This window comes from Astatotilapia calliptera, chromosome 7 (assembly GCF_964374335.1).
Source record: "Astatotilapia calliptera chromosome 7, fAstCal68.1, whole genome shotgun sequence".
NCBI lineage: Eukaryota > Metazoa > Chordata > Actinopteri > Cichliformes > Cichlidae > Astatotilapia > Astatotilapia calliptera.
Genome location: NC_137428.1, coordinates 26,408,694 through 26,431,988, shown reverse-complemented (window position 1 = coordinate 26,431,988; position 23,295 = coordinate 26,408,694). Strand labels below are relative to the sequence as shown.

Genomic DNA, 23,295 nt, shown 5'->3' with positions numbered 1-23,295 from the left:
CCTCTGAAAATCCCAGTATTCATGCTCTTTAAAAAAAAAATCACAATTGAATATCTTTCATCAGTTTTAGATCAGTGAGCAAAAGTCTTTCCCAGTACAGCGATATCTGTAAATGCAGATAAAACAAAGTTTTTCCCAACGTTTTTGCCAGCAGGGTGCCACTGTGTGCTTTTAGCTTCATAAGTGGTCTATCAAACTGTTTGTGTGGTAAATGTGTTGTATAAAAAGTCCAAATCACTGTAAAATGTGAGGCCAAAGAAAGAAAATAGTTTGTATATTTTTTTTAATGCACAATTTTTATGACTACACCCAGTCCACAGGCTTTTACAATGAAACTTGATATTTGAAAGGGTTGTTGTCATAAATTTTGTGTGCAATGTTATTGGATCTCAGAATGCAAATTAGTGTCCAAAAAACAAGCTTCATGATCCCGTTTGACTTGTCAACGGCTGTGATATATCAGAAGATAAGCGAAGCACTGGTGGGGATTAATTAACATAGTAAGCTTAATTTATGTGACCCAGCAGCAATAAAACCCACTGCCGATCAAGATGGATTTACACCTCGATGAGATCGGATCAAAGCACAAGCAAAACTACCTCCAGATGTGGTTAAATCAGTGGATTGATTCGTAACACAGCAGATAATGTCCATTTATTCTTTTGCTTTAAATGGGACTAACATTGAAATATGTCTTCACAATATTACAGCCCCATCATTTTTCTTTTTTTAATTACATTTATAGGACTGAGATCATCTCTGACTGGGAGGGGAGGAGGGTTAACTTTATGTTTGATTATTTATTTATTTTTAAAAAAAAGGTATGAATAGAAATATTCAGGCATGCCTTATATGATCAAATTAAGAATATTTTCCAGGTGCACTGTTATCTATACTGTTCTACAAACATAAAAAATGATTTGGGGTTATTTTATGTGCGCTCCTACACATGACCATTTTGCATGTGTTTGTTTTATATATGCTGATATTTAAGTTATAGTGATGCAGATTAAATCAAGTATGAATTCAAAAGCTAATGATGATGATTTAACATGTTATTGGGAAAACAACCTGTAACAATCCTCTTGATCGGTAAGCTATCTGGGATTGCTCTGAACATATTTATTATCATCTGTCCCCAGGCCTTGCTTTAACAGTGTTAACGTATTGTTCATTCTCAACCTTTTAACACTTGTTGAAGGTAGCTTAGTACAAAGGGAATCTGAAAAACGGATAACCTCCATCCAAGAGAGTGAAAAAGAGGAATCAGAGACATTATACTGGTTGAAATTTATTCAGAACAGCAAAGATGGTTATGAAATTTTAACTGAGAGGGGGGGAAAGGGAAGGGGGGGAAAACCCCTTGCTTTTGGGGAAAATCTGTACATAATTTCATTATCATTTAAAACATTTCATTTGTGAGTGTAGTTTGTCTCAATTGCCGCTTAAGTTCGAGTTCATTAGATACTTGCTTTAAACTAACTCCCCAAACAAGTGCCACAAAGCTTTACCCAGATGGCTGCTCAGTGACAAGACTTTCTTCTAGAAGGATTTTGGGAAAATTCAGCCACTTCAAAATTCTCTCTGGTCTAATTTGCATACATTAGTCTATTTTTTTTGAGGAAAAAAGAGGAAGAAAAGAACCACACACACCCACAGAGGCAGTTTATAGAGGGGAAAAAAGAAAACATACAGAAACACAATAGAAGCACTGATAAGAACATGCCAAGTGGACAAACCATAAAGCCATGTCGGCCAATCAGAACCACAGGCTCTGCAACGTCAAAAACTGCCAACCCTGCAAATGCCTTTTCTGAATTTCTTGACCCATGATTTCCAAAAGGCCAGTTTCAGTGACCTAAAACTGCGTGTGTGGCTAAAAGGCTAAAGTCCATGGAGAAGGAAAATCTGTTTTGTTTTTTAAACACGTAGTGTCAACAAAGCCTTGTACATTTTGTGACTTAATGATTTTGTGTTAACCATGGCTAAAGAGCTGTTGATATAAGGATTCCTGCTTAGAGATGTATTTATTGTAATATTTATGATTTAACTCAAGCTCCTCAAAAGAAATTAGTCTAAATGGGGTTTAGATACATAGTTGCTTGTGTTGATTTGCAAGCTCAGCAGAAAAACATTAGACCGTGACTATCTATTGTGCTTGAAATAGCTTAAATGTCACTGAGGAGCTTCAGAGATGAATAATGAGTAAATGTGGAATTATAGTTGAATCTCAAAGCTTGTGTGCTCGCACTAAATTTTCTTTTTGCTTTGCAGCCAACCTGAGATTTATTTTAATTACTACAGTGTGCACAGCCAACCATCAGGGCAGAATATCATAGTGTTTGTAGACATAAGCTGTTTTCAAACACAAATTTAGGACAGTTTTGGAACAATCTGGTTGAGATATTTTCTGCTTTTCTCACTTGTAGTGAACAGCAGGAAATAAATTTGCAGTGTGCTGGAAATGTTAGATTTGCTGCAGTATTAGGTGCTCTGTTCAAACATCACATGGACCCATGAAGCTGACAGGTCCCCCCCCCCCCCCCCCCAAAAAAAAAAAACCCCCAAAAACTCATCCGATCCAATTGCGTGGGATATTTGCATTTTGCCCTACACTTCTCCTGATGTAATCTGATAGAAGTTAAGAGCACATGCATGAAAATGGCTTCATATTTTCTACATTTTTATTGGTGTTATCTAGTAGTGATGTTTTCTCTTCATATCAGCATCATCAGGTTAATATAGTTTAATATTGCACTAGATCAATTTTAAGTCATCCTGTTACAGTAGAGTAAGTGATGCCACTTTTGTCCTCACCTCAGTACCCGTTTGTCAGAAGAGCAGCAGCTAGGCCCAGTGCAGCTACCTCGCACACTGAGCCACTGAATGCAATGTGTTCCTAGTAACTTTCAGAAGACACCAGAAAGCACTGCTGTTTTAAATCACATGCCTAAGTTTATTAATAGTGTTGACAAAGAGCAGATATTTGAAGACCGATCTCTCACCGCAATTTGTAGAGACATTTGTTAAATGTGCACTTAGTTTCTGTTGTGCGCAGCTAATTTTATATCAAGTGTATTGCTGTCCGGCGCAAACGACAGTGAGCCCCTTTCAACCTCACAACAACCAGCTGACCAATCTTTCTGAAGAGTCTTCATTTGTTGCCACTATCAACTCTTGCAATAGCAGCAATTTGCTTTAAAGTTAGATTACTAACCATTGGTAGTTGTTTTGTTCTAGTTTCTCTTCCTAGCTTTTAGTTGTGTAGCTGACAGTGCATGCAGTGTAAATGAGAAATTTTCAACCGTGACATTTTAAATCAAATTATGAAAGTCACACTTCCTGAAGTGAAAGCATAGAGCAGCAGAACTATTCAGTTGTATGGCACTCTTTTGTTGTATGGCACTCTTTCTCAAGTCAAGTTTATTTATAAAGCACATTTAAAAACAACCGAGGCTGACCAAAGTGCTGTACAACAAAATACAAATATAAAATACAATAAAAAACAAGTACATAAAACTCCTCACTGATAAAACAATAAATTAAAACAATAAGTTAAACCTTGCTAAAAGCCAATGAGAAGAGGTGAGTTTTAAGAGCAGTTTTAAAAATTCCTAGGCTTGTGGAGAATCTGATGTGAGGAGGTAAACTGTTCCACAGTCTGGGTGCAGCCACAGCAAAAGCCCTCTCTCCCCCAGTCTTTAGTCTGTACCTGGGAACATCTAAAAGCATCAGGTCTGCTGACCTCAAAGATCTCCTGGGGCGGTAAATGCTAAGAAGCTCTGCCAGGTAAGGAGGTGCAGTACCGTTAAGGACCTTAAAAACCAGCAGTAAAATTTTAAAATCAATCCTAGAAGCAACTGGGAGCCAGTGGAGAGAGCAGAGAACCGGAGTGATGTGGCCTCTCTTTTTGGAACCGGTCAGCATGCAAGCAGCAGCGTTCTGCACCAGTTGGAGGCGATGCAGACAGGAACGATCTAAACCAACATAAAGGGAGTTACAGTAGTCCAGCCGTGAAGTAATAAAAGCATGGACCACCCTTTCTAGATCGTTCCTGCACAGGTAGGACTTGACTTTGGCTAAAATCCGTAGATGATAAAAAGATCCCTTGACTACGGAGCTGATTTGTTTATCAAATTTAAAAGCACTGTCAAAAGTAACACCGAGGCTCTTAATGGAGGAAGTACATTTGGATGTTAGGGGTCCCATAAAATCAAAGGAAAGGTTGGGGTCTTTAGGAAGCCCAAACACAATGACTTCAGTTTTACTTTCATTTAGATGTAGAAAGTTAAGCGCCATCCAAGTCTTAATGTCAGACAAACAGGAGAATAACGGCTGCAGAGAGTCCTTACAGTCTAACCTCAGAGGGAGGTAGATCTGAATGTCATCAGCAAAGGTGTGGAAGGACACATTATGTTTGCGCAGCACATTGCCCAGAGGGAGCAAATACAGAATAAACAGCAGGGACACACTGATTTCTGACACACTGATGGGGCACTGCCCTATTTGTAATATACTGAAAACTTTTTTTTTTCCTAATATAACTGTTTAAGTCCTGCCACCACCAGAGAGACCCAGTAAAGATATAAAGTGTTGGAAGATTTGACATAACCCCTGCCTGCTGACCTGTTTAGGCTAGTGATGGCGTTTACACCAGTTACTGTTATCAGTTCATCTGCACAGAAAACTGGGTTAAGTAGCACAATAGCAGAGAAGATGACGTTGTTGTATTTTATGGTAGAGCTGGAGCCTCACCTCTGACACACATTCACCGAGCTGTGAGCAAAGAGACAGCCCTTGGGCTAAGACTAGGGCTGCACAATTTTGCATAAAATGAGAATCACGATTTTTTTTGCTTAGAATTGAGATCACGATTCTCTCACGATTTTCTTTTCCAGTATAAATATTTATTGCACTTATTAACTGCACATCAACTTCGTAACAGTTGAGACTGAACATAAAAACAATAAATAAACATAAAAACAACAAATGTCTCACATTTTGTCGTTGCCGCAAAATGTTGTACTGCTTGAAATTCCGTCTCCACCGTTGCTCGATGCTGCGTGTATAGAGCAGGTAGTGCAACAATAGAAAAATAGTTGCAGGACAGCACTGTGTAGCGTTGTCTAGGGTGTTGATCATTTTCCTAAATCCCTCGTTTTGCACAGTGTTGATGGGAGCCATATCTTTGGTCAGGTGATAAGCAGTGTTGGGACTAACGCGTTATTAAGTAACGCGTTACAGTAACTACGTTATTATTGTGGTAACGAGCACGGTAACTAGTTATTATGCCAAAATCAGGAACGCGTTAGTCGTTACTGGGATTTAGATAGGGTCGTTACTTCGTGTGGTGGCTATCGCGGAGCTTCCACAGATTCAGTAACATTAGCAAGTGGTGGAGGCAGCAGGTGGATGAAGGAAAGGGGACGCAGAAGGAAAAGAGACCCGAGGCAGCCGCCGGTCCAAGTGTGAACTGAACTTCAGGTAAGAAGTTATGACCTGCAGTCTCTCTGGGTCAGATATAAACCAAGTTTAGGTGGAGTTTATTTTCGTTATTCTGACTTTTTCCGTACTGCGTGCTAGCTAGCATGACGGGAGTTTCTATACAGCTGGGTGGGTGCTATGAAGTTAATGAAGTTGAACTTTATTTTGTTCATAAGTTATTAGAGTTGCCAACCGTCCCGTCTGGTATTCAGAGAAAATATTACGCGTTTCTTATTGAGGTGAAAAGGAACAGTTTGTCCCGTAATTCAGCTACAATGGAAAAGGCACAAAGCTGGAGTTATTCTGTCTTTGCTGCACAGCTGCCTCTTCTTCTCTCATTCTCTCCCCCTCCCTCTCCCGTTTCTACTTCAATCATGAAAACTGATCAATGATCAGCTGATCGGCTCTCTTGTTTGTTTATCGCTCACTTTGCGCCGAAAGAGGAAACCAGTGGATGTCACGCTAAACAACAGCAGCACGTTTAAGCTTGATCAGCTGTTGTTAGAATTTATTTAATATTAATTTCTAGTATCAGCTGATGTTTGCTGGAGCCACAGCTGTAAACCTGCGGGTCATGATATGGTTTGGTTATCTGGTGAGAGGGAAACATGAAGATGAAACCAGGAGATGTCCTTACTGAATCATCAGAGCTGAACAGGTGATGGAGAAACAGGTTTACCTTTTAGGTGACATGAATGAGTTGAAGGGAAGTTATGAACTGTTTCTGAGAGACAAATAACACCAGGATCCTTTTTTAGGTAGCTGACAGCTGGTAACTGTGCAGGTGCGGATCTAGCAAAGTGTTGCCAGGGGGGCATGTAGGGCATTAACAGGGAAAGGGGGGCACAAAGAAATACTTTTCTTTCTTATTCTCATTTAAAATGTCTAGCTTTTAAAAAATAAATATCTGAATCTTACAACAAACGATTGATAGATTGATGCATATATACCATCAAAACAGTGTACATCACTGTCACAACAGTGTTTATTTTCATTCAAAGGCTTTATGATTTTTTCCTATAATGGTGGGCCGGTCTCTAGTCAAAATGCCCGGGACGATTTTTTTGTCCCAGTCCAGCCCTGTATGCAGCTCATCTGCAGTCTGGTGTTACCTACATCTTCCTATTCAGAAGGCAGAATTTCCGAGTTCTGAGTACAATCGAAAGCACCACGACTGCAGTTTTTGTGTTGGATGTAAAAGGCGCACATGACTGTGACGTAGGCTAGAATCATGGCAGCAGTCAATGACGGTCCAGGCGTGGGATTTCTCTCGTGGAAATATGCATTATACATTATACATTATATTTTCCTTTCTATTGGTAGGTGGCACAGTGCACTTGTGGCAAGTAAGCAAGCTAGAAGACTGGCAAAGTTATGGGAGAAACACATTAACAAGAGAATTCTGAGTAAAACCAAAGTTACTTTCCCTAGTAACTAGTTACTTTGAAAGTAACGAGTAACTTGAAGTAACTGAGTTACTTTTGAGAGAAGTAACTAGTAATGTAACTAAGTTACTATTTTAAAGTAACTTACCCAACACTGGTGATAAGTGATAGCTTCCATAATTTCTTTGTGCCTGCGGGAGTTCGACGTGTATAGGGAAGCGCTGCATAAGGTTCCTGTTATTGATGTTTGGGTGGTTGACCGGGACAAATTTTCTCCAGTCACTTTCTTGTCATCCCTGACGTGCTCTCCGTTGTTTTTTTTCCCTGCCAATTTCAGCAGCCAGCTTCTGTATCACGTGGTATAAGGCTCCGCCCTTGTCATTTGTTGAGCAGGAAGAGTGAGCGCTTGTTGCAGATTGTACCCAGATCAAAATGCGGTACAATCATCGTCTTTTTTTTAAAAAATTGTTGTCATTTGGAAATGAGATCGCACATAAGTATGAATTGAGATCGCAATTTTCTAACGATTAATCGTGCAGCCCTAGCTAAGACCGTTAATTTTCTTTCACTTAACCTGAGCTTTAATTTTTTTTTCTTAAGTTGATAGCAACAGTGCTCGTTTTTATAATCACAATCAAGACCTATATTGGTAAAAAGCTATTAAACTTATTATTTTAGTTTAAGCAGCCCAGTTGTGGGTGGGAAGAGTGGCAGCAAAAATATCCAAAGGGGGCAGTAAAACTGTATTGGCCTTTTTGTGTGTGTGTGTGTGTGTGTGTGTGTGTGTGTGTGTGTGTGTGTGTGTGTTTACGTATATGACTACTGTATATCCTCTGGTATAATGTTTCTTTCTGTCAGCAGTACTATACTGCTGACAGATGACTGCAAGAAGAGTACTACATCTCATTCCTCTGGAAACTAACGTTAAATAGTTTTGTGCCATCAGCAATTGAATTACTTGTAAATTCACATATTTTTGAGTAAAGTTGTTTAAAAAATAATACGTAGATAATAATAAGCTAAAAATTACAGATCTGATTAGATAAAGCAAAAGTACCGATGGCAACAGTGCCATCTTTGCCTCCAGTCAAATTCCTCACCTCACTATTTGCCGAACACATGACCACTACACAATGCTCAGCAACACTTTATTGCTGAGCATTGTCGAATTTTGAGAGGACAGCAAAGTTGTTAAACGGTTTCATAAATGTTAACAAAGCCAGAGATCACATTAACAGTAGCCATTTCACTATTAGCAGTTAACCAATAGCCACAGTAGCCAACATCATTAAGCTAGGAACTAGCAGCTATGGCTAATAATAAAATATTAGGAGGATAACACAGTTATTTGTGTCCAGTGTCAAGTACTCAAAGGTAATAAGTGGCATTTTTTTTCTGTTAGAGCATTAAAGAAAACAAACTAATGATATAGTGATATATATGACTGAGTATGATTATGTCTTGGGTTATTAGTTTTATTGTAAATATTCTGTATTTTTATATAAACTTGTTCTCAGAAAACATTTTAAACTAAAATCATCATTCAGTCCAGCAGGCATCATTGTGTTGAGTGTTGAGACCCAATACACCTCTTTCTGAGAAGTCAAATCCAATGAAATGCAGAGTGGCAAGGGACTGATGTTTAGCTTCTTGGTAGTGTTTGGCTGTAACTACTCCAAGTTCCCAGTATGCATGCATCTAATATGTTCTGAAGTTCACTGGTTGACTGCTCTTTGTTTTTTCAGTGTAAGCTTGACCATTGGGGCATTCAAGAATACAGATTACTGATGTTGTACTGTAGATTAGTTTATGAATTGTTTGATAAGGAACGTTTTACCAATATGTGGATGGGTAAAATATATCTGAAATGGTGTTACACTGTCTGCATTTACCAACATCTTAAGTTTCCTTTTAGGTGATGCCAAGTGTGATTAGGTTTGCTGGCCTGAAAACTGTGTGCACGATTATTGCTTATTGTTTGAGCTCTTTGAAATGATAGGAGAGGAGGCATTTCAGTGATTCCACTCAGTGATTCCACTTAGTGACGGTTCAGCTTTTAAGATGTGCCAGTGTCTGTTAATTATGTCCCTGGATTTCTGATGATAGTGGTTCAATTCAGTGATGAAAGTTATTCTTTCATTTTTTTTCTGTTAAGGTTTTAAGGCTTAAGCAGTTCATATCTTGAAGATACTAAAGCATGGAATTAGGCTCTGACGATTATGGAGGGATGGCACTTTCCTTAATTAAATCATGATTTCATCTCCTTTGTCATGCTTTTGAATTCTTCCAAGTCTGAGAAATTTCTCCAAAGGCATAAAAATTGCCCCGTAGGTATGTTTTCCTTGAGATGACTTGGATGGTGTTGCAGTGAAGAAGAGTGTTATGTTCAATAGGGTTCCTTTAAATTGAAATATGTAGGCTTCCATCTTGGTGTATAGACATGGGTAGATTACAATGAAAAAGTGTCTAGAAGGAAATACTTGAATTTACATGTCAGAAACATTTTGAGTTCTCCAAGAAAGTACCATCTCTCCATAATTGACATAGCCTACACCCAAGTCATATGTCATTTCTGTGTCAGTGTGACCTAAGGGTGGAGGATGTTAAGGATGATTCAGGTAACAAGTAGTTACCTGAATGCCAGCGTATCATTGGTAGTGCAGTGCTGTTTATGCATAACAGGCCTGTGCAGTCTTGCAGTCAAGTTAAACGGTGTGAGTCTCAGCAAGTTAGTTCACTTGAGGAATTTAACTAGCTAGCCACCATGCTAAAACTGAATCCATCTGTCTAATCTTTGAAACACTTTCAGTTAGTTAAAATACTTTTCTGTCAATTCAGATTGTGGATCAGGCTAAAATGTTAAAAAATAATGCTATATATCTTGACGCATGCCCAATCATCCAGGTAAGTAAATCCCAAAAGGTTGATTCTGTTCATCTGGACGTTTCGTCACTTGGGTGGGTGACGAAATGTCCAGATGAACAGAATCAACCTTTTGGGATATTGCCATATAGTTTCAAGGTTATATTAATAGGTTATATTATATTTCAAGTACCCATGCATTTCCTTTTTGTTACTGACAAATGAGAGTAAAAAGGCAATAAAGGCTCAGGGTTTTTTAGAAAAAAAAATTAATATGGGACAGGATTAGGAAGCTGAGGAAAAATGAAGACAAGATAGTGGCGCTCGTAATAATCATAAGATTTAAGTTGGGTTACTGCTCAGTTTAACAGGCAAAACTGAAGCAAACTACAGGCTCACTTACCACAGAGATACATTTGCGGTAGAGTTACGAGTGCCTGCGTGTTTTTAAAAATATCTGTATGTCTGAAGCGTAACTATATTGTATAGCAAGATGGGGCACTATGATATGCAACATGAATATTTTATTGCACATGTAATTAGTGTGTCCTTGTGTAGAGATGCCACAAGACCCAAGACTTGAGTGGAAAGCCAGTACAAATAGTTAAGGACCTGATGGTACTTCTATTTTACTGTAATTTATATAATTGCAAGAACTATGAAGTTTACTCCAAAATAATAACATAATGCTGCAGCATGTAGGTGTAAAGGGATGTACAGCAGAATCTTTGTAAAGAATTATTTGTTTAAACTAAGAAGTTTGGGTTTTGTTTTTTTTGCTTTTTGCTGGAGCTTTTTGTTCCTAAAACATTAGACTTTACATTGCATGTCTGCTGATTGTCATATCCAATCAAATTTACAGCATATTTAAAAAATAGAACTTTTCTTTTAGTTGTGCCAATCTGACACATTTAATAGTTGACAAAAAACAAAAGGAGAGAAAAGCAGAGATCAACTTGTGTGTGGATTTATGTCAACATATGTTCTCTCTCAGAACAAACCTGTAGAACAAGCTTTCTACCTGACACTTCAGGTTTGGCATGCTAACCTAAAGTCTTATAGCCCTTTTTCACTACTACCTGCTCAACTCAACCCTACTCTGTTTCGGCCATTTTCCATTACGATCAAGTACCACCTAATGTATGTGGGGGTCATTGAAACTGACAAATGCAGACTTGACGTCACAGCTCCAGGGTCAGGGTGCCGGTGCTTTAAATGCTTGTACACTGCATGTCGTGAAAGGAAAGCTCAGTCTGGAGTCTGGATTTAAAACACTTGCTCTTGCCAACTAGCAAGAGCAGCAATGTTTAAACATCTGGTCAACTAGATGTTTAAACATTGCTGCTTTTGCTAGTCGGCACCAGAAGTACTTGTCAGGTAAACAAGTGATTCTTATTTTATTGATATCCAAAATTACCCATTGGTTGTAATATCTCGTCTTCCGTCTAAGGGCAGGCAGTGGTGCTTGCTCCCTCTTTGTGATGGAAAGTAGGCAGACAGCTGTGAGAACTAGTGCGGTTCTACAATGCTTTGAAAGATGAGTGGTTATACGTTAGATATTACAAGAGTTAACATAAACAAGACTGAAGCTGTGTGTAACCACATTCTGCACAGGCACATATGTAGATGCTGGCCAACAGGAAAGGTGGATAACTGCTGCTAGCAGTGCTAATGTAACACTTGGCAAACTGATCTAATACTGCACGTGTGTAGTGTTATACACAGCACAAAATCTTCAGCAATATTTAAAAGCACAATGTCATTAATGGAATGTTAAATGCAAATGCAATGATTGTATTTGCAATGTTTAAGCTCATCTTTTAGATGTTTGAAGCACTTTTCCTGCACCTTTTTTTTTTTTTTTTAAATAATCTTAATACAAACTTTTTTAAAATATTGTTCATATGTACACTAATGTGATTATTTTAATGAATGAATACCTTAGTAAAAGTTAATAGAGTTAAAAAATTAAAGAAGAAACTTTACACCTGGAAACCTAGTTTTTAAAGAGATAAATACAAAGTCCTGTTAAGACTTATCTACAGTACAAGTCGATGATGCTTAACCCTTTAAAACCGGTCGGAGCGGGTATGCTCGGTTTTGCGTAATTATTTTTAAATCCCTGTAGAACCAGAACCACGTAAGCTAGCACAATAATTTTTAAAAGTCATTTTTGAGTTCATAGTTTTCTGAATAGTTTCTGGGATGCTTAGAACTCAAATTGCACTGCTGGAAATAGTTTATTTTGATGCACATGGTGTTTATTTGCATTGTAATATTTATTTTCACTTCTCCAGCAGTATATAAAAATTGGTGCAGCTCAAACATAAAACTATGAAGACACTCAAAATAAATTTCCTGTTATTAGAAACTATTTTGTGCAACTTTTTTGTATTTACAATTTTGAGGGATAAACCTCTTAAAACCCAAAAAAGTATTATCAATTTTTTTGTAGTTTATTGCACTTTGTTGTAATATATGTAGTTATTATAGACTTAATGCATACATATTATTAAAATCTGGGCTATAACGGTTATATTGATGTATAGCAACTTGAAATGCTCCCAAAAATGGCACTACTGCATGCAAAAATATAAAGATAACTCTGGCGGACTTGGTTCTATAGTAGGTCTTAAAGGGTTAAATGACTTTTGCACTTTTTAAATAATCCTGTTAAATCTTAAGGAGTTTTGAGGGCTTCTTCAGTAGATCTTACAGCTGTATAGACAGAGCTAATCCTGCTGAATTTTCTATTTAAGAGCACACATTGACCTGAGTTTGGCACACTACTAAGGCACCTGTTGGATGTGTCCTGAACAGAAGCACCACTAAGATAACCTCTCAGAGCTGAAAAGCTCAATTTGTTTTAATTTGGAGAGACAGGCGCCTAATCAAGCTTAAATTTTAATGGTGGTCATCTGTGCTGATTAAATGAGTAAAATTGTTACATGTTGAGGCCAGCCTTAATAGGTATGTGCAACAGCTAGTATTATCCCTGATGTCTTAATACAAACTGATAGATTCTTGGTTAGTTGGTTATTCAACTTATTTTTTCATTAGCATACGTCATGCAGTTACAAAACTTTAAAACATGTCTTTTTGCAGGAGATTTTCTCTTTTTGTTTAAAAAAAAAAAAAAAAAAAAAAAAGATTAATTCAAGAATGTATTTTTGATCTCATTATTATTTTTGCTTACTAGTCACTGGACTCCAAAATTGTAAACCCCTCCTAGAGGCAATCTTTGCTACGTTAAGATGAACGATGGGCTGTCGGATTGTAACACCAGAGATGAAGCCTGACCAGAACCGCCTGGATCTGACCAAGATCCATTTCAATGCTAAATTCTCAAACAAACACAAAATGGAAAGATAACTCATTACAGTACCAATGCAGAGGAAATGTGTCCTTTTATATTGGGTGTAGTCCATTAATGTCCATAATTGATCATAAAGGTGAGACACTAAATGCTACCTAATTGGAAGTCAAACACCCAGTGCCTCGCTTAATGTAATTGATGGGAAAACTTGTTCGCAAGATTAATGTTAGTCCTGGAAGACTTGCCTTTTTTCTGTTTTGTGTGTGTGTGTGTGTGTGTGTGTGTGTGTGTGTGTGTGTGTGTGTGTGTGTGTGTGTGTGTGTGTGTGTGTGTGTGTGTGTGTGTGTGTATTAGACCAGACCTGAGTAAGATGTTCATTTTGCAATAGTAGACTTTTGCTACTATACCTCACAGTAGCAAAAGTCTTTATTGTGGCCTGTTGACCTGGCCTTTAGTGGTCAGGTCTGGATGCAACTAGGACTGGGCGATATGACCCAAAATTCATATCTCGATATTCTTTTGCTGGATGGCGATATATGATATATATCTTGATATTTTATTTTTTTAATTTTTTTTAAATCCCTAAAGTAAGAACAAAAAGTGAGTTCGTAGTCAAAGCTGTGTCCCAGATCTCACACAGGCACTTTTATTAATATACAGCGTACATGAAAAAATTACTCAGAAATAAATTATCAGCATTTATTAAATAATAATTCTCCATAAATAAAATAAAACAATGTTGTTTTTGTGCATAACAAAAAGCTCACAATTGTGTTCTACTATGTGACTGACAGCCTGGAGTTTGAAATCCTCTTTGTAACCATGTCTCTTAACTGGTGCCATTTGTGGTCCTTACAAACACACAATGCGGTAATATTACGTTGAAGCACAGTAGGTATTACTCCGCGAGGCTCCTGACTACGGTAGCCGTAATGCTCCAACAATCCATCAAGTGGTGCGGCTTTGTAGCTTACAGATTGCTGAGCGCCGTGTACCATATAAAAGCGGTTTGCGGTCAGTAAGCACAACCAGAATTCATACATAATTCTGGTTGTATGAATTCATACACTGTCGATTTTTGAGAAAATGAAAGGGTTTTAGGCCGGGCAGCCCCCGTGCGTGGGGCTGCATGGTGTCAATGTGTTAGCCCGGTTGGCTCGTTAACGTGTTGACTAGGGCTGGGCCATATTATACCGTTCACGGTAATACCGGTATAATGTTAGGCAACGATAGGAAAATGAAATATCGCGATAGAATGGGAGTAAAACGCGCATGCGCAGTGCCTTTGTTTTCATACGCACATGGCCGATTGTTGAGTGAAACAGATGAACCAGAATTGGTTTGTAAAAATGGTGCAACTTCAGTGATGTGGAACTGGTTTGGTGTTTGTTCGTCAGATACACGACAAAGCACATTTTTTTGCAGAACATGCAAGCGGCCGTTGTTATTGTCATATTTGTCGGACTAAGATGCTCTTAAATCTGGGAGTAATCTGGGTCCTAAACTCCGTATGCTTCAGGTCAAACAACACTGCAGCATCACTTAGAGTTAAAAACTGTCTAAATTCTTTCATCTTTAATAAAACGATCAGCATTGCTGCTTTACCAGGTGTAACTATAAAGTTTAACTTCCAGGCATCCATGAAAACAAAAGTTATTACATTTAACGGAGTTAGAAGTTAGCAGGAAGCTAGCGGAAGTTAGCTCGCTAGTTTCGCTAGTTACCTAAGCATGATATTGCATGTTCTGACTGAGAGATTTCTGAAAAAATTCAAACATACAGCTCTGCTATCACTTCCAACATAAATGAAGACAGGAAACTAAACAGCAGTGACGTTTGTAGGGTTACTGAAGTTGGGCTAGCTGGTATATAATGATGTGCTACGTGATCGCTAGCGACACAGCTATGCTAGCATAACATAGTGAAGCTGGAGGACGAACACTAACACTTTTCCACTTATAAAAGTTAACGTGAAGGTTCCAGATGGTTAGAGACAAATGCAATCGCATGGCAGGATGCTGTAAACGGACCAAACTTCAGTCAGGAGAACAACTGAGATAATCCATCCACAATACGAGGTTAGTCATTACTATACTGCAACAACATGGGAATAGAGCAGCTGCCAGAGAATTCAACATTAATGAATCAATGGTACAGAAGTGGAGGAAGCAAGAAGAATGAGTTTAATAAAGTTTGATTTATCTGACTGCTTTGTTTCGCTTAATGTGCCTTATAATCCCGTGCACCTTATGGTCCGAAAAATACGTACTGCACACTGCAGTTTAATGTTGCAAAGCACCTCTTTTTAACTTCAGTGGATATTATACATGGTTATGCTCAGGATATGTCAGCCCATTTCTACTGGAAATGCCTTTTGGTTAAACTTTCAGCAAGGAATTTGCATTTGCACTGTTACATTTTTATAAAGCTTTAATGTACATAAAAACCAGCTTCTTGTTTAAGTGAAAATAAATGGAAGGTTGTCTTTTTGCGCTAGTAATGTTGTGGAGTTGTATTTTGTCTCGCATCAATTATATCGTCGGTTATATCGTTATCGCAAATTTTCAAATATATATCGTGATAAATATTTTTGGCCATATCGCCCTGCTCTAGTGTTGACGCCGTCCAGCCGCATTGACGCATTAATGCAGTTATGGCATTAACGTCGTTTTAATGAGATTACCATTTTAGTGCTGGTAGCATTAATCTCCAAATGTTTACTTTTTACCGACCAGCTCCTCTTTGATAGCTGCCATGTCCATCTTGTCGTTGCCTGCAGGTGAAGCGATGGGAGAGGGGGAGTTGTGTTCAGTGAAGGAGAGAGGCGAGGCAGAGTAACGTTGCGTAGAGACAAAAGTGGACGAAAGACAGGCAAACTTGCAGCTCCTCAAGTATAATTCTAACTTAACACATACTATAGCGTTACGATATTGTCACATCTCATATCTCGTCTAAAAATATATCAATATATTTAAAAAGTCGATATATCGCCCAGTTCTACATGCAACTGCTTTGATTAAGAATGGTATTGGAATTGTTATTGAAAACCTAGTCTGTCAGCGAACAAGGACGTCTTATGGCACTTCGGGCTACCGTCCAGGCCTCAACAGTCCGGGATTGTATTTTGTTTTTAAATGTTCCATTCATCTATCTCACCCATGTTCTACAGGCTTCTGTGCACAGAATTCAGACGAACCAGTTCGATGCTAGAATATGAATTAGGTCTGTGGGAGATTAAACTAGCTGTCTGTCTGCTTGCTGTGTTGACAGTGGAGCAGTGACCTCATTGGTGTGTTGTAAAACAAAGTCAGCTTTCCCTTATCACTTTATGAATGCTCGAAACCAAACTGACCATGTTGTTTTAACCCGCACCTAGAGTCAAATATACCAACCCCCATTGTAATGCTGTATGATGCAGTGCTGTCCTAGTGTCCCGTTTCCACAGTGAACTGTATGTTAGTGTTCCAGACTCAGAGACCCAGTAGAAGTTTCTGTACCACTGAATAAATGAAAGCGACAACGGTCTTGCTTTTTTTCACTTTTGCAGAGTAAGAACTAGAGCAGGGGGATATGATCAAAAATATTTATCACGATATACATTTGAAAATTTGTGATTAAAGATATAACTGACGATATAATTGACACTAGACAAAATACTTTACAACTCCACAACTTTATTAGTGCAAAAAATCAATGTATCAATGTATTTTCACTTAAACAAGCAGCTGTTTTTTGTGTATTAAAGTTATATAAAAATTTATCAGTGCAAATGCAAATTCCTTGCTGACTGTTTAACCAAAAGGCATTTCCAGTGGAAATTGGCCGACATATCCTCAGCATAACCATGTATAATATCCACAAAACTTAAAAAGAGGTTATAGACACACAATACAGTAATATTATGTTGAAGCACAGTACGTATCACTCTGCGAGGCTCCTGCCTACAATAGCCGTAATGCTCTGCCAATCCATCAAGCGGTGCTAAAACATTTGACAGATTTTCGAGCGCCGTGTACCGCATAAAATCGTTTCGAGGTCAGTAAACACAACCAGAATTCATACATAAGGCACACGGGATAATAAGGGGCACTGTTGATTTTCAGAAAAATCAAAGGATTGATTTTAAAAACACGGTAATAATGACGGCCGGCTAGCATGCTCTACCAAAATAGTGCTTTGTTGTGTATCTGACGGACGAAAGCTAAACCAGTTCCACACCACTGAAGTTGCAGCATTTTTACAAACCAATTCTGGTTCATCCGTTTCATTTAACGATCCGCTTTCGCCCTTCTCGTTCTCCTTCGCCGCCATGTTTTTTCCACCATGTGCGTATGAAAACAAAGGCACTGCACATGCACGTTTTACCCATATTCTATCACTATATTTCATTTTCTTATCGTTACCCAACATTATACCAGAACACCAAAGTGCAGCTTGTGCCAATGGAAGTGATGTCACTTCTGGCGTCCGGTGCAACTCGCAAGGATGAGAACTGAGTATAAAGGGCCCATTATGCTAAATGTTCTATCAGTGTTTGGAGGAAAAATAATTATACAACTCAACTGCATGCCAGCAGAAAATAAATCTTTGTAATTGCACAGCCAAACTAAAAATGCATCCCCTTTATATCATGATATTGTGTGTGTGATAAGCTTTACATTCGGGTCAGTTCAGGCCTGCAAAATAAAGTCAGCATGGGCCAAAAACAGCAGTTCCTCTGCCACTAGAACCTTGTTCCAAAAGCAAGTCAGCTCTCATAGACTCCCATCTTAAAATGTCCATCTTTGCAGCAGGATCAATTTTACATCCCCCAGTTTTAATAGCTGACCTGTTTGAATTGTACAAAATCTAAATTCTGTTGGAGGTGTGGCAGCATAGTCTGACAGGTGGCTGCCGAGACGTGGGTGTAGCTGGTAGATATTTCCTGGGCTGGACATCAGCCAATTAATGTTGATGAACTGGATCTCGGTTCGTGTACATGGTGTTGGAGTATTTCATCTGTGTTGACACTGTGTGTATTACGGTATATGTACCAATAACCAATTCAAGGAAACTGTTACTTATAACATTCGACCTATGGAGTTGCTCTCAAACTTATCTTCTACTGGCTTTAATTAAAAAAACAAAAACAAACAAAAAAATATCCAAGGATTGTTTGATTTAATTAAAGCTGAGAGGCATTATGGTGCACACTACAGAGATAAAACATCCAAGATTGCATTTGTTCATTGTCGCTCTTGAAGTATAGCTCACGAAATTGGCTTCAAAAATGCAGATTTTCAGTTAGTTATGATTGCTATATATTATAATATAGCTTTCACATTTTGCTGGTGCTGACAACACAAACGGAAATGTAATGTGTATAATATAGGATGTTGCAAAGGAAATCATTTTTGCATCCATTCAGTGTTGTTTCATAATAACCAAAGAGGATGTAGCTGCTGGCATCAGGTGTCATAGTGTGAGAAACATTTGAAACACTACGAAGTGATACTATATTATATTACTTTTAAATGTCGTACATATAGTCCACATATAGTTTCTGACACTGTGTGTTTGTATGTTTTCTCTTTTTTAACACCTTATTTCTTTCTCTGTATATTTTTATTTCATTTACTCTTTAGTAAACATTAAATTCAACAGCACTTTTAAATACACTCTGCATTCCTCATCCATGACCAGAGTTTGACAGGAGACACACGGGTAGGATTTGGGTCAAATTTGCACCTCGTACTAAGGCAGGCAAATTACAATACCAGCCTAGTTTTTGACTGCATAATAAGGTTGCATGTCAAGGATGTGCCGCATATTGATATGGGACGAAGATCAAAATAAAAGCCTGGGTAAACATTTGTTTGAAAACAGCTGCCACTGTTTAATGTGCAAACATCCAGATTAGATGCAGAACTCTAATCATGACTGATTAACAAACTGAAATGGATAGATGGATATCTGAAGTTTTAAAACCATGCTCACCCTTTATCAAAATAAGTGCAATGCATCTGTCATTGTGCATAACTATGATTCCTGCTGCTTTCAGGCTGAGTTGTGTGGATCATATTTTTAATAGTGACTGAGCAGAGGGCTATTGCGTTGTTGTGCTCAATCTGTTCCTCGGCTATTTAATAAAACTGAAAAACATAAGTGCTATAGCACATGGGGATTCCACTCCAGAGGCATTATTTCAGCAAGATCTGCAGATGATCATAGGTGGCAATCCCAGACTATAGAACATTTTCTATACAATCTTTTATGTTACAGAGTATTCTAGGAACCAAATGCATGATTTATATTTTCTATCTGGAGTGTTGGCTTATGCATTTCAGTCCGATCGGGAATTGTTATACACACAGTGAAATTTCAGATGTTCAGATGTTGATGGATCTAATATAGGTGCAAAGCTAGTATTTAGTGCAAGCTCAGCTTTTATAAAACCTCAATGTGCCAGTCATTTGCTTTTAAACTACACCAATAAACATAACACCTAAAACCTGAACTTAACATTAGTACAGTTCTTTCTTTTCTTTTTTTTAATTCACACCCTCTTCTTTAGTATACAGTTTCCAGTGTGCCTTCAACTCTGTTCCATTGGCCTCATTGATTTTCATAATCAATAACTTGCTTTTCCTGAGTTCTCATTTTAACATGCAGCAAAATTAGCAATTCAGATTCTGCTGTCGAATTGGTTTCATTCGCTCCTTTGGTGTGTGTGCATTATGAGGTCCGGTCATCTCAGGGGAACATATGCTCATGGTTGTGCGGCTCAACAGTATTGTGCAGCTTCAGTGGGATGTAGGGTGGTCATAATTAATTTATTCAGATTCTTTTCCAGTTCTGTTCTGTTGCATGTTTGGTTATGTAGTGATAAACGGGGATTTTTTTTTTTGTTCGTTTTATTCTTATTCTTTAACAGGCCACTGTGATGGTTAACTGAACTCTGCTGACCCAGTTCCCTTTGTATGCACAATGCACAATGCTGTACCTTTGTATAGAATGGACATGCTGCCCAGTTAGTTTACACTTGCTGGTACAGTCTGCAGACTTCATTATTTTATTTCCAAGCATTAAACTTGCTCCACTCAGTTTATCATTTTTGTGGTTGCTGTTGGTGCCGTGCTACTTTGCTGGGACAAATGTGTCTCATGGTGATAAAATTGCCACAGCCAATTTTTCCATTGTCAGGTATAGAGTCTGAAAGGAGTCACACAAATTGCCATTTTCAGCTAGAGTCTGTTTTTGCTATGTTTAGAGTATGATGATTTAAAAAATAATACTCCATGGAAAGAACAGCACAGCCATAATTTATTCGGACATCACCAATGGTTTGTATGTCTCTATGGGTGAATTGATTACAGAGTAGAATCCAGCAGGAAAACCACCTTTTATTCTCAGAGAGAGGCTTATTTACACAATTCACCACAGTCTAGCAAATCTAAGGGCTGAACTTTCTTCCCCTGTAATATACCAGCTCTGAAGCTCATATTTCCTCTTCCATAATTGAACTTTGAGTAAATTTGACAGTAATCACATGCATCCTGACTCACTAAATAATCCTTGTCAACTCAACATGTTTTGTTTCATAACTTTATTTGTTTTGCTGGTGTGATAGTTTTTTGGTTTGTTTTTTTTTCCCTTCTTTTTGGTAATGCTTGTATTTTAGTGAATATTTTCTTCTCCTTTAGCTAAAAAAGGAGAGGCTAGGAAGCCTCACAAAAGCTAAAATCACTTTTAAACAATTTCTCTTTTGGTACTAGTTGTCAGATCACATCAAGTGAGAATTCAACTTGTGCAACAAGCAAAAGTATATTAAAAAAACTGAAGAGTGGGCAAATCCCAAGTTAAACTTTTCTAAACTTCAAGACAAGCAAAGCTGGCACTAATGAAAGTACGGGATAGCGTTGATTGACATAAGAGTGAGTGGTGCATTTAGAGCAGGGGTTGGCAACCGTGTGGCACGCGAAGGGTTAACTGATGGCACGACCATAGCTGGATTGGCCATAGGGCATACCGGGCATTTGTGCGATGGGCCGATTGTGATTTTTCATTTTTACGGGCCGATGGTTCTTTTTTTTGTTTGTTTGTTTGTTTTTGTAACGATATAAACAATGTAAGGTGGTGGATTGGCCAGATGATGGCCGATGTGTAAAAATAAGTTCGTTGTTTGGTGGTGGCTATGGCGGAGCTCACAGAGGCCAGTGGGTGGATGAGGGAAAGAGGAGGCAGGAGGAGGGCGAGACCTGAGGCAGCCGCCGGTCCGAGTGTCAGGTGAACTGAACTTTAGGTAGAAAGTTATGACCTGCAGTCTATCTGGGTCGGGTATAAACCAAGTTTAGGTGTAGTTTATTTTCATTGTGCTGACTTTTTACAGTCAGTTACAATAACTCGTACTGTGTACTAGCTAGCATGATGAAGTTTCTATACAGCTGGCTGGGTGCTATGATGTTACTGATAGTGAACTTTATTTTATTCATAAGGTTTGTTAGCAGAGTTGCCAACTGTCCTGTAAAAAAACAGGATCGTCCCGTATTCAGAGAAATTATTACGCGTTTCGTATTGAGCTGAAAAGGAACAGTTTGTCCCGGACTTCAGCTAGAATGGAAAAAGACACAAAGCTTGAGTTTTTCTGTCTTTACGCTATCAGCTCCATCTTCTTCTCTCATTCGCTAGTACATAACAGTAACCTATAGCACACCAGAAAAATAGATTCGGACTACCTTTTAGGCTCAAGTGCAGTGACACGACTTTAACAAGTAGAAAAGTCAGTCATTCACCATCTTTCTCTTCTTCCTGTGCACTAAAACCACCAAAGTCCTCTTCTCCAGTGTCGGATATGAACAGGCTCATGATGGCTTCGTCATCCACTCTTCTTCTCTCCTTTGTTGTCACTTTCAAAACCAAACAAATCCTCGTTGTCAGTGTCAGAGTCGAACACCCTCGGAAGGGCCGTGGCGGTGTCCTCCTCTCCATCATGCAGCAGTCCAGCCCTTCGAAATCCGTTGGTGATCGTGGATGTTTTCACACTTTTCCACGCTGTCAGAATCCACTGGTGGAGTTGAGCATAACTTGCTTTTCGCAAGTTTATCGCCTATCATTATTTACGCCTCCAGCTGAACGCGTAGCGCTACTTTGAAGTTTGTTTTTCGCGCTACTTCGTACGGCACTATGTTGCCTGGCGGATGGACATGTGACCAACATACCACTCTTGAACCCTGATCCTTCCGCCAGGCAACGTAGTGCCGTACAAAAGCGGAACAAACAAAACAAATCCTCTTACGATATGACAAAAATCATGGACAATCCATAGAAAGCCGCACCTGACTAAAAGCCGCAGGGTTCAAAGCTTGTGCAAAAAGTAGCGGCTTATAGCCCGACAATTACGGTAATATTCATTTCTAGTATCAGCTGATGTTTGCTGGAGCCACAGCTGTAAAGGCTGCTGGTCATGATATCGGTTTGCTTATCTGGTGAGAGGGAAACGTGAAGATGAAACCAGGAGATGTCCTGATGTTACTGAATCATCAGAGCTGAACAAGTGATGGAGAAACAGGTTTACCTTTTAGGTGACATGAATGAGTTGAAGGGAAGTTGTGAACTGTTTCTGAGAGACAAATAACACCAGGATCCTTTTCTAAGTAGCTGACAGCTGGTAACTGTGCAGGGGCGGGTCTAGCAAAGTTTTGCCAGGGGGCCAGCTGGGGCATTGACAGGGAAAGGGGGGCACAAAGAAATACTTTTCTTTCTTATTCTCATTTAAAATGTCTGGCTTTAAGTAAATAATTATCTGAATCTTACAACCAAAGTTTTCATCTCATGTAAAATGTATAGAGATCATACATATACCAACAGGACTGTACATCACTGTCACAACAGCGTTCGTTTTCATTTAAAGGCTTTATGGCTTTTCCTATAATACCTGGTGGGCCAGTCTTTAGTCAAAATGCCCGGGCCGATTTTTTTTTTTTTTTTTTTTTTTTTTGTCCCAGTCCAGCCCTGGGCACGACACGCAGTGAATTAATCTGAGAAGGTGCATTAAAAAATAAATGGCTGGGCCAGCGGTGCACATCGCACACATTAGTTGTGCCGCTTCTTAATGATGGTATTTTAGCTGACAACTCCAACTACCAGATTCAACTTGTAGTTGGCTAAAGATAACTTAGCCTACCGGTGAGAGGGACGTTGCTAGCTGGCACCTTTTCAAGCGATGTTGAAATTTCCACATTCCGACACTTCAAATGTGCTCGGCGCAGC

At 38.7% G+C, this 23,295-nt stretch overlaps 1 protein-coding gene across 1 annotated transcript in view; it reads left to right on the top strand.

Annotated features, from left to right (window-relative positions):
- Positions 1 to 23,295, top strand: part of sppl3 (signal peptide peptidase 3) — a 41,640-nt gene that overhangs the window by 1,758 nt on the left and 16,587 nt on the right. The gene's annotated exons all lie outside the window — the stretch shown is intronic.